Here is a 16,649-nt window from a genome sequence, read left to right as displayed (position 1 = left end):
TCAACCCTAATGGTCTTCTCCCACTGATCCTTTGTGACACCTTTAGGTCAAAATGAGTGAGAGCCATAGAAGAGAAATTAAATAACTTGGGTTTTACACCCCTAGCACTACTTCCGTTAGGGTGGGAACAAGCTAAGTTAATTATATCCCAAAGGATTAAAGACGTTGAGAAACAAGCAGATTTAGCAAGGGCGCCTCTATTCAGGGCACCCCTCCATTCTAAATACATCCTTGCACCAGCAGCCTATCTCCACTATTTAGAGATAAATAATTATAGAAGGGCCTTTACTCTGGCCAGATGCGCAGCCTTACCTTCTGCTATGCTAGAGGGGAAATTTAAGAAGACACCCTGGGAGGAGAGATTCTGCCCTTGCAAACCAGGGGACTTAGAAACTGTTGAGCATGCCCTCCTGAACGGCAATTTTTATATATTACCCTGTTCAAAGTTTATTGAGCCCCTCTTATCGAGAATGGGACCTGACGGCAGGAGAAAGGATTGAGATGCTCCTACAAGGGGATAATCCTTCAATCACTCTTCAGGTTGTGAAATTTTGCATGGCAGCAATGAAATTCGACGCCATAGAACAGCCTCTTAGCGCAATTGACAGATGTGTCCCAGCTGTAACTTTCTTTTTAAGTGCTATTGTCAGGTCCTGACTAAAGTCACCTGAAGAAGGGCTCTTGGCAGGAACAGGCCAGGCTCTGGCTTCAGGTCAAGTTCTTGGTTCACATGTGTATGACAAACTCTGTATATAGTTTCTCACCCTGTTATCCTGTTATTCAGCCTGCAATCCACAGCTGTTGTGTTATCTACCTTGCCCTGGGAACTGATATCTCGGAATTGTTTCACTTTGTTTTACTTTCTCTGGCTGGAGTGCTTTTAACCATGTATTCTACCCATGTCATGCCATTAGCAGCCTTCTTTGTTCTGTAGACAGTCAGTTCTTTTAATTTACCTTTTTGCTCCTAATAAAGTATTATTGCTTCAGGACCACTTGCCTGGATGAATTTGCTTTTAAGGGATGCTAGGGGTAAATGCCTGATTCTGACATTAGGCTGCTAATCCCTGTCTCCAAAATTTCTGAACTGACTCGGAGATCGTGTTCCCTTCCAACGCTATGGCGGGGGCACCAGAGGAGGATCTCCGACGGTTGCTCCTGAGGGAGGTGCGGCTCGCCCACGAAGAAGCCGAATGGCTCGCCGGGCTGGTAGCCGCGCAACGTGCCCTGATGGCTGCTGGCCAGGAGAAAGCTGAGAGGCCCGAGAGGAGGGCAGGTGGCTCACCCTTCTGGAGGAGGCACGGCTCACCCAAGAGGACACTAAGCAGCTCGCCGGGCTGGTAGCCACCCAATGTGCCCACGAGGCGGCCGAGTGGGCCGCTGCCGAAACTGCCGGATGGCTCGCCAAAGAGGAAGCCTCCCAGTGCGCCCGGAGGACTCACCGAGGAGGAGGTCCAGCGTCTCATCGTCGAGAAGTCCGGACGAGTCACGGGAACGGGGGTTCCCCAACCCTCCGAGGCAGATGCTGTCGAGGAACCGTGACCAGACCCGCTGATGAGGGGTTATTTTTTCCAAAACTTTGATAGTAGGATCTCTGATGTATATCGCTACACCTCTTTTCTTTTCCATAGCCGAGGATGTATACCACACAGCTGCAAGCAATCAGCATTTACAGCTGTCCTATTACTACTTTAGTAAGATAGCACATAACGCTTAGATAGGAACCGAGACAGGTCCTTACAACATAAGAGGTAACATGTGATTATTCACATATCCTTTGTGTATGTTATTATAAATCAGATACCAAATATTGTCTTGTTAAGAATATTGTACAGAGTAAATGAACAATGTTTTGCACCAATTATAATTTATAATTGTAATTATACAAATTTATTTTACAGAGGCTTTATGCCCAAACAGCATTTCTGAGTCTCTGTGCCCAAACAGCATTTTTGGGGCAAATTCGCCCTTATAAATCATAAAATATAGAAGGAAGACCAACTTATTGAAGAAGTATCAAAACGCCTACCAACCTAGAGGTAGCATCAGTTGGACTTCACGTTTCCTGTGTTCGTCTTTTCATTTCCTTGGTGCAATCCACGGTGACCGGGAGTGTCCCGTCCCTACATTTTTCTCCAGCCGGGAGATTTTGTTCTACAGTTCATCACCATCCTGGGCATTCCGGTCTACTAACCCTTTGCTGCCCGTGTCCTTCCAAAGCTGTTGCACCACGTTGAGAGTGACTTCCAAACGTTTCAGCCTCTCTGCCAGGCTCTTGCCGCCTCGTGAGTAACCTTACAGACGCGGCTCACGACACATGTCTCCTCGTGAGTAAATTTATGGACCTGTGAGGGTTCCTGACCTTTCTGTGCAATTCCCAAAAATCACTTGTTCATCCAAACGTACTGAAACAAGGTTTCTTTATTGGCAGCTACAGTAGATACAGTCCACACACAGATAGAAAGTTGCAAGTAAGCCAGTTTGCTAAACTACATGATTATATCCCCTACAGGGTAGCAAAAGGTCACACCTATTGTTATGGGAAGCTACAAGATAGATGGGCATAGTACAGACATCAATCGCCCCCAGAGAGTCAGTTAGGGTTATCTACATCCCAAGGCCGGAATTGGCAAGAGGGAGTGAACCAGAGCGCGGCCGGGGAAACACAGCAGGGGAGGCACTTGTGAGACATACCAGCCAGGGCTTGACAGATATGGTGCCTGAGACCAGGGGAGGCCAAACGGGTTGAACTGCTTTTACGAGTCCTGAGCAGAGAGGGGTGGGGGGGATTGTGATAACACTACACAAGACACACAGACTCTCACATTCTGCCCCCCTTAAGGCCCCTCCCCACCAAGGTCTGGCGGACGGGGCCGATCTGGATAAGCAGAGTGAAATTCCCGAACTAAACGAGGGGCGGCCACATGGGGAGCTGCCACCCACTCATCCTGAGCGGAGCCCAGGTGTTTCCAACGAACTAAATAGAACAATTTTCCCCTTTTCAGTTTAGAATCCAACACCCGAGAGACTTCCAAATGCGTTTCCCCTCCCACAACTGTAGGAATCTCAGGCTTAGGGAGGGGATGGAACTGAGGTGCTGGAACGTACGGTTTCAGCAAACTGATGTGAAACACAGGGTGTACTCCTCGAAGAGACTTAGGGAGTTCCAACTCCACAGTAACATCATTGATCACCCGGGTGATGGGGAAAGGACCTACGTACTTGTCACTCAGTTTCTTACAAGGTTGCAGGGAGCGTAGGTTTTTGGTGGAAAGGTATACCTGACCCCCCACTTTGAGTTCCCACCCCGGAGACCGATGTTTATCGGCTTGATCCTTGTATTTACGTTTGGCCCTGTCCAGATTTTTCTGCAACCAGGGCCAAGTGGTTTGTACTACCTGCACCCATTCTTGAACCTCCTGCACCCCCTCGAGTTCGGGGGTGATGTTAGGAGAACCAAAGGGTCCAAAGTCTTTCCCATAGACCACACGAAAAGGACTGAAACCTGTGGAAGAATGGGGGGCATTATTGTACGCATATTCAGCAAAAGGTAACAAGTCCACCCAATCGTCCTGGTGGTAATTGACATAACACCTTAAATAGCACTCAACCACAGCATTGACACGCTCAGTTTGACCATCCGTCTGAGGGTGGTAAGCAGAGGAAAGTCCCTGCTCTCCCACCCCCATTACTTTTAGGAAGGCTCTCCAGAATTTGGCCACAAATTGAGCCCCCCGGTCAGAGAGGACCTTCCTCGGGATCGAATGGTGTTTTACCACGTGATTAACAAACAGTCTAGCCAGCTTCTGAGCTGAAGGTAGCCCCGCACAAGGAACGAAGTGAACCTGTTTGGAGAATAAGTCAGTTATTACCCACAACACAGTTTTTCCCCGACTGGGGGGCAAGTCAGTAATAAAATCCATAGCAATCACTTCCCAGGGCATGGTAGGAGTTTCAAGCAGTTTCAAGAGTCCGGGAGTCTTCCCCATCCGTCTTTTGGCAGTGGCGCAGATGGGGCAGCTGCGCACATACATCTCCACATCAGTTCTCATGCCGGGCCACCAAAATTGCCGTCGCAGTAGATGCAAGGTCTTGACAAACCCAAAATGCCCCGCAAGTTTGGCCCCGTGAACCATTCCCAGGATCTCTTTCCTGAGTGCCTCTGGAACATAGATTTTACCCCCCCTGCGCCCATAAGGAGTCCTGTTGGGTGAGCTGCGCGGGGAGGACTCGCCGCTCCGCTTCCTTTAGAGAAGCATCTCGGAGCCGCTGCAGAAAAGCCTCCGGGATCCCTTTGGGGGAAGGGACTTGCTGGCACTGGGATTGGGAGCGGGTGGTGACTGCGAGTCCCGAGACTTCCCCTCTCTGCTCAGGGGTGAATAAGGAATCTACTGGTCGATCGAAGTCGTTGCGGTACTGGGGAAGCCTAGAGAGAGCATCCGCTAACGCATTGTCTTTCCCTGGTACATGTTTTAGAACGAAGCGGAACTTAGCAAAGAACTGAGCCCAACGAATCTGTTTCGCGTTGAGCTTTCTAGCCCCTTTTAGAGCCTCGAGGTTCTTGTGATCGGTGCAAACCTCAAACGGGGATTCCGCCCCTTCCAGAAAGTGTCTCCAAATGGTGAGGGCATGTTTGACAGCAGCGGCCTCTTTCTCCCAAATGGCCCAGTTAATCTCTGACTGGGAAAACTTTTTAGAGAAGTAGGCACACGGTTTCAATTGGCCGTTCCCGTCCCGCTGTAAGAGAGCCCCCCCCATGGCAACATCGGAAGCATCCACTTGGACCATGAAGAAGGTTAACTGGTCGCTCGACCCGTCATAGGTGATCTTCAGGTCCCTGCACGGTGGCGGAGTGAGGGGTGCCGGTGGGTTGGGTGGCGGTTGTCGTCCTCCGTCCGGAGGAGCTGCGGGTGGGGGCTGAATCTTCAGTGCATCCATGGCTCCGGCCATCTCCAGCATCGCGGTTTGCAGCAGGTCCATTCTTTCCAGTAATTCCTGGCGTTCAGACTGCCAGCGCAGCCGTTCTTCATCCATTTGATGAAGGAGTACAGCTTCCTTCCAGGCGGGATCGTCCTCGAACCCTACCCCGTGTAGTACAGTCCGTCTTGACTGTATGTCGCCCTTTGGTAGCGACCAATGCTTGGGGGTCTCCAGCCAGCTTTCCAAGCGGGTCTTCTTCGGCTTAGTTCCCAAATCGGGCCGGTTGTCGGGTCCACTCGGTGTCCTCCCCGGTGACTTTCTGTCCAGCGGGGGTACGGTCGGCTCTGTGGGAACAACGCCGTCTTTCTTGTCGCCGTCCTCCGGCTTGTCGTTGGAATCACCGTTGCCAGCCATAACTGTCCGAAACGGTACAGGAGCAGGTCAACGTGGTAATGACTTGCAACTTAATGTGAGGGTTCCTGACCTTTCTGTGCAATTCCCAAAAATCACTTGTTCATCCAAACGTATTGAAACAAGGTTTCTTTATTGGCAGCTACAGTAGATACAGTCCACACACAGATAGAAAGTTGCAAGTAAGCCAGTTTGCTAAACTACATGATTATATCCCCTACAGGGTAGCAAAAGGTCACACCTATTGTTATGGGAAGCTACAAGATAGATGGGCATAGTACAGACATCAATCGCCCCCAGAGAGTCAGTTAGGGTTATCTACATCCCAAGGCCGGAATTGGCAAGAGGGAGTGAACCAGAGCGCGGCCGGGGAAACACAGCAGGGGAGGCACTTGTGAGACATACCAGCCAGGGCTTGACAGATATGGTGCCTGAGACCAGAGGAGGCCAAACGGGTTGAACTGCTTTTACGAGTCCTGAGCAGAGAGGGGTGGGGGGGATTGTGATAACACTACACAAGACACACAGACTCTCACAGGACCCAGCTCGCAGCTTTTGCCGCCTCGTGAGTAACCTTATAGACACGGTTTGAGGCTCTTGCCGCCTTTTAGTTACCTTACAGACAGATTATAGCTCTGGATCTCTCCTTTTCACAAGGACTGTAGCTTTTGTTTTTTAGCCTTTGGTTGGACTTGCTTTTTGAAACTATTTTGCTTTGTGTAACCTTGATGGATGTGCCTTCAACATCTTGTTTGCTTATCACTTATTCTGTTGATTTTCTAGTGTGACTAATAACACATATTGTTTCTTCTACTTGTTTGTGTTTATTATGAATATTAACTGCAGTAATATACTGTATATTTGAATTGGGCCCACGTGCTGTTTGTTTCCCTAAACTTCTGTTAGCTCAGCATAGGTCATCCTATTTTACTTAAATAAACTGCGAGGTAGTAGCAGGAGATCTCCTGCTAATTCAACTGACCTCCAGCCGATAAAGATCAGATCACCTGGAGAAAAATGGCCCCTTTGGCAATTAAATTCGATGGCATTGAAGTCCCTCCCCTCCCCAAACTCCGCCCTCCTCAGGTTCCACCCCAAAAATTTCCCACCAATGGCGAAGAGGGACCTGGCAACCCTAGGTAACGTTGCATCCTGATGTTTACTAGGCAGATTTGGTGGTGGTTTGCCATTGCCTTCCCCATTAGTCTACACTTTATCCCCAGCAAGCTGGGTACTCATCTTACGGACCTTGGAAGGATGGAGCGCAGAGTCACTCTCGAACTGGCTGCCTGAAACCAACTTCTGTCAGGATCAAACTTGGGTCATGAGCAGAGCTTTGATTGCAGTACTGCAGCTTACAACTCTGTGCCACGGGGCTCATACAGTTCTATTACTATGTTAAAAAGTCCTCCTGAATAATTCAGTTTTCCATACAGCAATGCTTTCCTTTCCCTCTGCCATTGCCTGTGCACAAGTATTCTCAGTAGCTGCATCCATCTTTGAGTACAGCCTCCCAGGGGAGGGGAGGCAAGCTGCCCCTTGATCCAAATAAGCTTCAGGGGGTCAGTTAAGGTCTCGTAGTGGGTTCTAGAAGGGAGGGTGTAAGTGGTTCCACTGACCGGGGCATCATTTGTACCTGCTGGCTGATTTCATGTCTTTTGGGTAGTGCTTGTGTGTTTAATTTGTTTATATTTACTTCCTTGGGTCTGAACACTTAGGAGAAAGTTGGGGCTTTAATCAAATGATTGCACATAATGTTTTGGTATCCTGGAAAATGGGGCCTAATTCTGAAAACCCACCTCTCTATTCTGGCCCAGCGATGTGCAGTTCCACACATATGACAACTGCCAGCCCAGCCTCCCCAGGAACATTTTCAGCCATCAGCCTAGACCATGAGAACGTTCCACTGAGCTGATGGAGTCAGCCTGGACCTAAGGAGGGGCGTGAAGTTGTACATCAACAAGAAGGTCCTGAAGTCTAGGTTGATGGGTTTGTGGTTGACGGGCATGTAGACTAGGCTGGTGGAAAGGGGCAAGATCTGTGGACAATTCTATGCAGCCCAGGAATCCACTAAAGGGTGAGAATGAGGTTTGCCAGAAGCGTTCCTATCATCTGGGTGGTAGCAACAAGAGTCCGTTTGTATCCTCGCAGTTGGAGGCAATGGTTGGGTGCTACAGCACAAAGGTAAGAGTGTCAGGCTGCTATCTCGGTTTCGTTATTGCCTCTGTCTCTGCGCTGTATTGTCTGCCCCCCAAGGTCGCATACCTAGGCCTGGGAACTCAGCTCCTGGGAAACTGTATTCAGCCTGTGCGTGTAATCTCCCGCCTTTCCTGCCTTATAATATCTCCCAGCTCGTGAGTCTCTCATAGCTGTCATTTTATTCGTTTGCACTGTATGCCTATTTGACCAGTAAAAGCCATCTGTTTGGACTCTATCTGACTTTGTGGTGATTTCTGGTTCTGTGGGCCAAGGGCTGACATTATGACAGCTATCCCTTCTCTTCACCATTCTACTAGCCAGGCTGGAGCCCAGGGGGGTTCGCCTGCCACTTGGATGGGAGCTGTGCAGCTCTCCAGGTGATCTACACCCTGGAGCCCTTCTCTGAGGATCCTACTCTGTTACAAGACTTAATCGCTGAACTTTTCCGGACGACCCGAGAGGTTTGCCGCTTGAGGGGACTGGTACAGGAACAGTGGCAATCTCTTAAAGGACGTCTCTGGATGTTAACGTCGGAGGATACTGATGCTTGTCTAGATCTTCAGGACTTGGATCAATTACTGGACGATGCCCGATTGGCGACTGAGGATTTACAAATATTAACTGGACTTTTGGATAATCTTATTTCTCGAGAAACTCTTTCTACCATGGCGGGAGCCCCGCCGGAGGGTTTTTCCCTGATCCCGGATGCAGCCAGCTGTCAGGCTGAGGCCAAGCGAGTCGCTATTAGCACCGCTCTTCTCCTTGTGGAATGTACAAAGGACACCCCGGTAGCCACCTTGGCTCAAGTTTTGACCTCGACTTTTGGAACCGAGGCGCCCGCACTGGCGGTTCGAGTACAACCTCTGCTGGGCGGGGAACCCGACCCCCTACTCACACTCCTGGAGACAGAACTTTTGCCGCGCATTACGGCAGAGACTGCCCTAAGACTTGAGAACGCCAAAGTTCTTGCGGATCAGCAAGCCGCCGAAGCGGCTAAGGTCGCAAGAGAGAGAGAGGCTGCGGAAGCAGCCAGGGCGGCTGCAGCAAGGATTAGGAATCTGGCGAACGTGGACACGCGCCCCAAGGACAATGTACTAGGGCTATCGGGTCTGTCTTTTTCCCCGGCGTTTGTCCCGTCGCGCGCGACCCAACGCGCACGCCGTTTGGCTGACCGACGTCGAGACTCAGGAGAGTCTGAAGACGAGGATTTATATGGGGATAGCTCTCAATGGGCCACAAGCTTCCGGACCAGTAAGCCTCATCTTACTGGTGGCCCGAGTGAGGAGGTTCATCTCTTACGAGCCCAGAATCGGGAGCTCTCCGACCGTGTTGATCAACTCCAGGAAGTAATGGAACTTATGCTTCAAGAGAACAGGCAATTACAACAAACCCTGATAGCTCAGAGACAGCCCATTCCGATACCGCGTCAGGGGGTACCCGTACAGCCACCCGCTAATGTGCCTGCTCCACCCTTGCCTCCTGGAGCTCCTGTTGCTCCTCCACCCGGACCACCCGTGCAACCGGGTCAACCTGCGCCCGGCCCTTGGAAGCAACTCAAATTGAGGACTACGTATGACGGATCTCTCGAGACTTTGCCTTGTTTCTTGCATCAAGTGGACAGTTATATGCGAGAACAAGGACAACTTTTCCCCACGGAAGATAGCCGGGTGCGTTACGTAGCTTCCCTTCTGACAGGTAAAGCGGCTGACTGGATGGTCCTCCAGTTTGACACCCGCTCTCGTGCTATTCGTTCCCTCAACAACTTCATGACTGCCCTGAGAAGGAGGTTTGAGGACCCCTTCCTGGGGGAAAGAGCCAAAACGGAACTCTTACAATTAAAACAAGGCTCTGCTACAGTTCGAGAATTTGCCGATGAATTTCAACGACTGGCAAGTAAAATTGTAGGTTGGCCCGAGACCACCCTGATCCATCATTTCAGGGAAGCCTTGCATCCTGACATTCTGAACTGGTCTTACATGCGAGGCGATCCCGATACCCTCGAAGACTGGATCCTATTAGCCGAGGAAGTGGAAAGCCGCCGACGCTTTATTTCTCTCGTCCGTCAAAAGCACAAGGAAAAAGGCACCCAAAAGCCTCAACCCAAGGCACCACTGCTCATCCCACGAAATCCCCCACGTCCGCCCCAGGAACGTGAAGCCCGATTTCAGAGGGGTGCCTGTCTTACTTGCGGAGAAATGGGCCACTTTGCAGCCGTTTGCCCACGCCGCCAGGAATTATTTCGTCCCAGCATGACAACCCGCGCCCGAGGTCGTCCACCACGCAGAGGCACCGCGGCCACCCGCAGCGCAGCTCCGGGAAGACCCACACCCTCTGCACTCCATGCCGGGGACCCAGCCTCCCTGCCTACTACCAACGACCCCGCCGGGTCTCGGATTACAAGTGCCCCATTGGGGGACGACTTTCCCTCTTCGGATGAGGAAAATCCTTGGATTTCTCCAGCCTTAAACCTGGAATCTCCCCTCGACTTGTCAAAAAACGGCTCCGGTCTGTGGTGAATGGAGCGTCTCCACAGACCTCTCAGGATCTTCCTATCAAACCGAATGCTCCTACCAAAATCAAAGAAGTGGACTCCACCGTCTACGTGGATACAGTTTTACAACAACTTAACGGTGGCCCACAAATCCCCGTCAAAGCATTAATTGACTCCGGTTGCTGTCGCACTCTCATAAGCGAAGCCACTTTTGCTGCACTCAGAGCCGACTCTGAGGCTTTACCCGCCCCCGTCCAATTTGCCCAAATGGACGGAAGCCATTTCCAGGGGGGTCCAGTTGATCACCGCACCATAGGGGTGGCAATGGGAATTGGTTCCCACTGGGAACAAATAGACTTCACTATAGCCCCTATCCGATTTGAAGTGGTCTTGGGAATTAACTGGATTAAAGGACATAGTCCCAGTATTGATTGGGAAACAAACACTATCTCCTTCGCTAGTCCCACCTGCGACCAGCATCGGCAAAACTTTGCTCTGCTATATCCGCCTGTTCCAGCATTAACCTCTACTGCCCCAGCACCACCGGCTCTACCCGCTGTATACCGGGACTTTGAAGATGTCTTCGACCTTAGGGAATGTGATGCCTTACCCCCCCACCGGGCCTCAGACTGTGCGATTGAAGTGGTAAAGGACTGCACATTAACCAAGAGTAAGATTTACCCTATGAGCGCTTCCGAGCGCACTGTCCTCCGGGACTTTTTGGACAAAAACCTCGCCAGAGGGTTCATTCGCCCTTCGAATGCCCCAAACTCGGCCCCCGCGTTTTTCGTCCGGAAAAAAGAGGGCGACCTTCGCCTGTGCATTGACTTCAGAAAGCTCAATGCGGTTACCCAGACCAACGCCTATCCTATCCCATTAATATCCGATATTTTGGGACAATTACAGGAAGGCCGTGTGTTCTCTAAATTAGACTTGGTGGAAGCTTACTACCGAGTCCGTATCCGCGAAGGGGATGAGCACCTCACTGCCTTCTCTAGCTGTTTCGGAATGTATGAATTCCTTGTGATGCCGTTCGGATTAAAAGGGGCCCCGGGGGTCTTCATGCAACTCATCAATGAAATCCTACATGACCTTCTATATCGTGGGGTGGTGGTCTACTTAGATGACATTCTCATTTATTCGAAAACTATGGACGAGCATGTGGCTCTGGTCAGGGAAGTTCTGCAACGCCTGCGTAACCATCAACTTTTCGCAAAACTAGCTAAGTGCGAATTTCACCAAAGCAAACTCACGTTTTTGGGATACATCATCTCCCACCAAGGTCTTCGCATGGACCCTGCCAAAGTCCAAGCCGTCCTCGATTGGACTCCCCCCACCAACCGGAAGCAAGTACAGCAATTTCTGGGATTTGCAAACTTCTATCGAGGATTCATCCCTAACTTCGCCCAGGTGGCTCTACCCATTACGGACCTACTGAAAACTAAGGGAAAAGTAAGCTCGGCTGCCTTGCCCTCCGCAAAAATCCTATGGACTGAGCAATGCCAAGCCGCCTTTCTGGCCCTCAAACGCCTCTTCACTTCGGAGCCGGTGCTACAGCACCCAGACCCAAATCAAATGTTCATTGTGCAAGTCGATGCTTCCGATGTAGCCATGGGAGGGGCTCTCCTCCAGCAAGGACCGGATGGTCTTCTTCACCCTTGCGCTTACTTTTCAAAAAAATTTGCGCACGCTCAATTAAACTGGCCCATCTGGGAGAAAGAGGCCTCAGCAGTTCATCATGCACTGACTCTATGGCGACAATTCTTGGAAGGGTCTAAAGTCCCCTTTGAGGTTTGGACCGATCACAAAAATCTAGCTGCCCTCACGGGGTCCCATAAGCTATCGGCGAAACAACAACGGTGGGCGGAGTTCTTTGCGCAGTTCCGTTTCACCCTGAAGCACGTCCCTGGGAAGCAGAACGTTCTCGCGGATGCCCTCTCCCGTTTACCACAATATCCGGTAAAACTCGAAAGACCCACCAACTCTCTGTTCACCCCTATGCAACGTGGGGCTCTACCTATGCTGGCTGTGCAAACTCGATCCCAGCATCAGCACACCTTACCCAACATACAAGCTCCGCCAGCCCAACCGACTGCCCAGCCGCCACCGCAACAAACCGGAGTTCCCGCCCTTCCTACCCCTCCGACCGCCCAGCCGCCTGCAGTCTGCGCGCCGCCGCACGTAAGCACTAGCCCCATAACTGTTTCTAAGATCTCCATGGCCGACGGGGGGGCCCCCTCCAAAATCCCCATCTCCGAGTCCTTTTTAACTGTCCTTCGGGACCAGTGCCTTTTAGAACGCACCGCTCATACCCTACCTCCTGGTGTTTTGGAACAAGGAGGCTCCTGGTACAAGGACTCGAAATTGTATGTACCCAAAGCTCTCCGAAAGGACGTTTTACATTTAGCTCATGGAGCCAAAACAGCTGGGCACTTTGGGTTTCTGAAAACCCTTCACTTATTGCGCAGACAGTTCTGGTGGGGGGGAATGCGTTCCGACATTGACTCCTTCATCCGCAGCTGTCCCGTTTGTGCCGCTGCGAAACGATCGCAGGGAAAACCCCCGGGACTGCTACAACCTCTTGAAACGCCCAGCAAACCTTGGGAAGTGATTGCTATGGACTTCATGACTGATCTCCCTCTCAGTGGGGGTAAAACTGTGTTGTGGGTTGTTACTGATTTGTTTTCTAAGCAAATACATTTGATTCCATGCGCAGGGATCCCCTCTTCTCAGAAACTGGCCCGCCTCTTCGTGACGCATATCTTTCGCTTACATTCGTTTCCGCGTAAGATAATTTGTGACCGCGGCAGTGGTTTCGTTTCTAAGTTTTGGAAAGCTTTCCTCAAGTTGGTGGGAGTGGAACAAGGGTTGTCTAGTGCATACCATCCTCAAACCGATGGTCAAACTGAACGTGTCAATGCTGTACTTGAATGTTATTTACGCTGTTATGTTAACTACCACCAGGATAACTGGGTGGAACTGTTACCTTTAGCAGAATATGCCTACAATAATGCCATGCATCAATCCACAGGTTTTAGCCCATTTTTTGCTGTGTATGGACAAGATTTCAGTCCCATCGCTCCTGCAAATGATGTAGAGGGGGAGGGGAACCCCGACATTGCCTCCTGGGCACACGCCCTCCGTACCACTTGGCCCTGGCTCGTTAGCAACCTCGACCGGGCCAAACGTAAATACAAAGCGCAAGCTGACAAACATCGCTCCCCCGGGGGTGATCTGCAAGTGGGTGCTTTGGTTTACCTTTCCACCAAAAATCTCCGTTCCACCCAACCGTGCCATAAGCTCAGTGCTAAATACATTGGCCCTTTCCCCATCACCCGGGTCATAAACCCTGTCACGGTGGAACTGGCTCTCCCCAAATCCTTGAGGCGTGTGCATCCTGTTTTCCACATTAGCCTCCTCAAACCCCATGTTGCTTCTCCACAGTGGCATCCGGACCCACCTCCTGCGCAACCCATCATGGTGGGGGGGGAGGAACACTTCGAAGTCTCCAAGATCCTTGACTCCCGTGTTCACCATGGCAACCTGCAATATTTAGTCCGTTGGAAACATTTCCCCCCTGCCTATGACGAATGGGTGCGCGCACGGGATGTCTCCGCCCCCGACCTCGTCGACGCCTTTCACATTGCTTACCCAGATAGGCCAGCCCCCTTGCGAACTGGGAGGGGGCCTTGAGGGGAGCAGAATGTCAGGCTGCTATCTCGGTTTCGTTATTGCCTCTGTCTCTGCGTTGTATTGTCTGCCCCCCAAGGTCGCATACCTAGGCCTGGGAACTCAGCTCCTGGGAAACTGTATTCAGCCTGTGCGTGTAATCTCCCGCCTTTCCTGCCTTATAATATCTCCCAGCTCGTGAGTCTCTCATAGCTGTCATTTTATTCGTTTGCACTGTATGCCTATTTGACCAGTAAAAGCCATCTGTTTGGACTCTATCTGACTTTGTGGTGATTTCTGGTTCTGTGGGCCAAGGGCTGACAAAGAGTTCAATCTCCAGCAAGAAGATCTGAAAAGAAGTTGGACCATCTTCAAGACCCTGGAGAGCAGCTGCTGGCTAGGACAGATGGGACAGTGCTTTGAACAGGTATGACTCAGCTCTTGTCCAAGAGGGCTTTGGGGATAACAGTGGAACCAGGAATAGGAATAATTAGGTGTGCCTTGGCTGAATGCCTGGAAATTGACTCTGCTGAAAGAAAGGTGGGTAGTTCCCTGGCTGCTGGCTGCCCAGTAGCCTCTGGGTGAGCAGAAGATTGGGAGTGAACTGGTGACAGTGAGGGGTGGGCCACCTCGTGCCGCCCCATCAGTCAGCAGACTCCTCTGCCATGTGATTTTCAGGTATCTGTCCAGCTTTTAATCTGCATGCATCTCTTTTGGGGAAAAGTCCAGTTATGAGATTCAGCCTCCATCCAAACTGCTCTAAGTCACAATAATTGCCATCATGTGCAGCCAAACAGGTTTCATTTCATTTCATTTCATTTCATTTCATTTCATTAACCTTTTCTGGCATACCAAAACACAGAGATAGAAAAAACAACAATATACCTCCAAAGGGCAATACATATAAGTTACAAGTTGGGTTAATAAAACTTTTCTTGTTCTTTAAGAAATTCAGCCACAGTAGCCGTAATTTTAGGTTCATGGTCACTCAAAAGAAATTTGCATTTCACTTCATTACTCCTGTATCTCTTGTACTGGAGCAAATTAAATAGCAGTTTATCCCGCAGAATCACATAGAAGGGGCAATCTAAAAGGATGTGGTCAATTGTATCTAACAAGTTTAAACCGCATGTGCATAGGCGTACATGTCTAGGGATCTGGAGGTATCGGCCTAAGAGCATCCTAGAGGGGAATGCGTTAACTCTAGCTAATAGAAAAGCGCGGCATTGAGAAGGTATCTCTAGGTTATCTAGATACCTAGCCATTTTACCCGATCCATTATGAAAGCCTAGGGCCGTCGGAGAGCAGATGGGGGGAAGAGCTGGGTTAAAATTCTGCAATTCTACATCAAGGCGACGTTGCTTGATTCTTTTAAAGATGTAAGATTCATTGGCCAGAGCAAGATTATCTAAATCAATTCCAATTTGGCAGAGTCTAGATCTAATCAATATGTCCCATGAGAAATAATGAAGTTCACTTTTCAAGAGATATAAAAGGGAACCTGGCTCAGTTTGAAAATATAATTTTAGCCAATATCTTATTGTATGAATCCAGGCTTTGGTGGCAATCAAGTTTTGCCCAGTTGCAAGACAAATTGTAAAATATGAAACACATTTAGGTATCCCCAATATTTGTCTAAGAAATATGGCTTGGATGTTCTCCACTTCTTGATTAAGAGTTGCAAGCCATAAGGGAACACCAAACAGAAGTTGGGGGAATATTTTCAAATTCAGGATTTTGATCACTGCAGGAACACACTGATTCCCCTTCGCGTAGAAGAACTGCTTGAGTTGATTTAAGGAAATCCTAGTGGCTTTAATAGTATTTTGTCGATTTATAGACCAATTGAGATTATAGTTATAAGTAACTCCCAAATACTTATAGCTTTTAACTTGTTCGATTGAATCCTTCCCAATATGCCATTTGTATAAGGACCATTTTTTGGAAAATACCACTACTTTTGATTTGGAGGAGTTAATAGAAAGTAAATTAGAATGGCAATAATTATTAAAAGCATCTAGATATCGTTGGAGGCCTACTTTGGTGAAAGAAAGAATAACGGTGTCGTCCGCATAAAGAAGTAGAGGTAAAGACTGGGACCTTAATTTAGGTGGATGACCATTAACTGAACCAAATGACTGCACTAGATCAGAAAGAAAAATATTAAAAAGTAGGGGAGCTAAAACACACCCTTGTTTAACGCCTCTTTGAATTAAGATTTTCTTAGTCCATTAGGTGAGTATTTAACTTGGCAGGTGGTGTTTAAGTGTAATTTCTTTAAAAGTATTAGCAGCCTGGGGTCAATTCCTAGACTTGACAATTTGTCCCACAGTTACCTGGCAGGGGAGATTCTCCTGCGATCACCAGCCAAACAGGAGCTTGTTCAGACATCTCTGGTTTTTAAAAATTTAATTAAATACTTTTAACTCAATTTTCTTTGGAGACTCCAGCTTCTCACCATAATAGTTAAGCAATCTTACAGAAAGGCAGCAATAACACAGAGCCAGAAGAGGGGCTGCTAGCAGTTGTGTTAGCCTAGCCACCCATGATATTGCTTTCTCTTCTAAAAATAAAGAAACCAAATATTAAAGAAGGCAAAGTTAATGTCCAATTGAGAGCCAGTGTGGTGTAGTGGTTAGAGTGTCAGACTAGGATCTGGGAGACCCAGGTTTGAATCCCCGCTCTGCCATGGTAGTTCGCTAGGTGACCTTGAGCCAGTCACTCTTTCTCAGCCTAACCTCCCTCACAGGGTTGTTGTAAGGATAAAACAGAGGTCAGGAAAATGATGTAAACTGCTTTGGGTCCCCATTGGGGAGAAAGGCAGGGTATACAGAAGTAATGAATAAGTCCATCAGGCGAGTCTCTTCTTCCCGGATGGCAATGGTGCTTTTGCCCCAGTCCGCAGTAGCAGTCTTGTAGCCCTGGAGTCCGCAGTAGCAGTCTTGTAGCCAGCATTGTGC

The sequence above is a fragment of the Euleptes europaea genome, chromosome 19 (genome assembly GCF_029931775.1).
Source record: "Euleptes europaea isolate rEulEur1 chromosome 19, rEulEur1.hap1, whole genome shotgun sequence".
In the NCBI taxonomy this organism is placed as follows: domain Eukaryota; kingdom Metazoa; phylum Chordata; class Lepidosauria; order Squamata; family Sphaerodactylidae; genus Euleptes; species Euleptes europaea.
The sequence above is the reverse complement of the archived record's forward strand: the minus strand, read 5'-3'. Positions refer to the sequence as shown.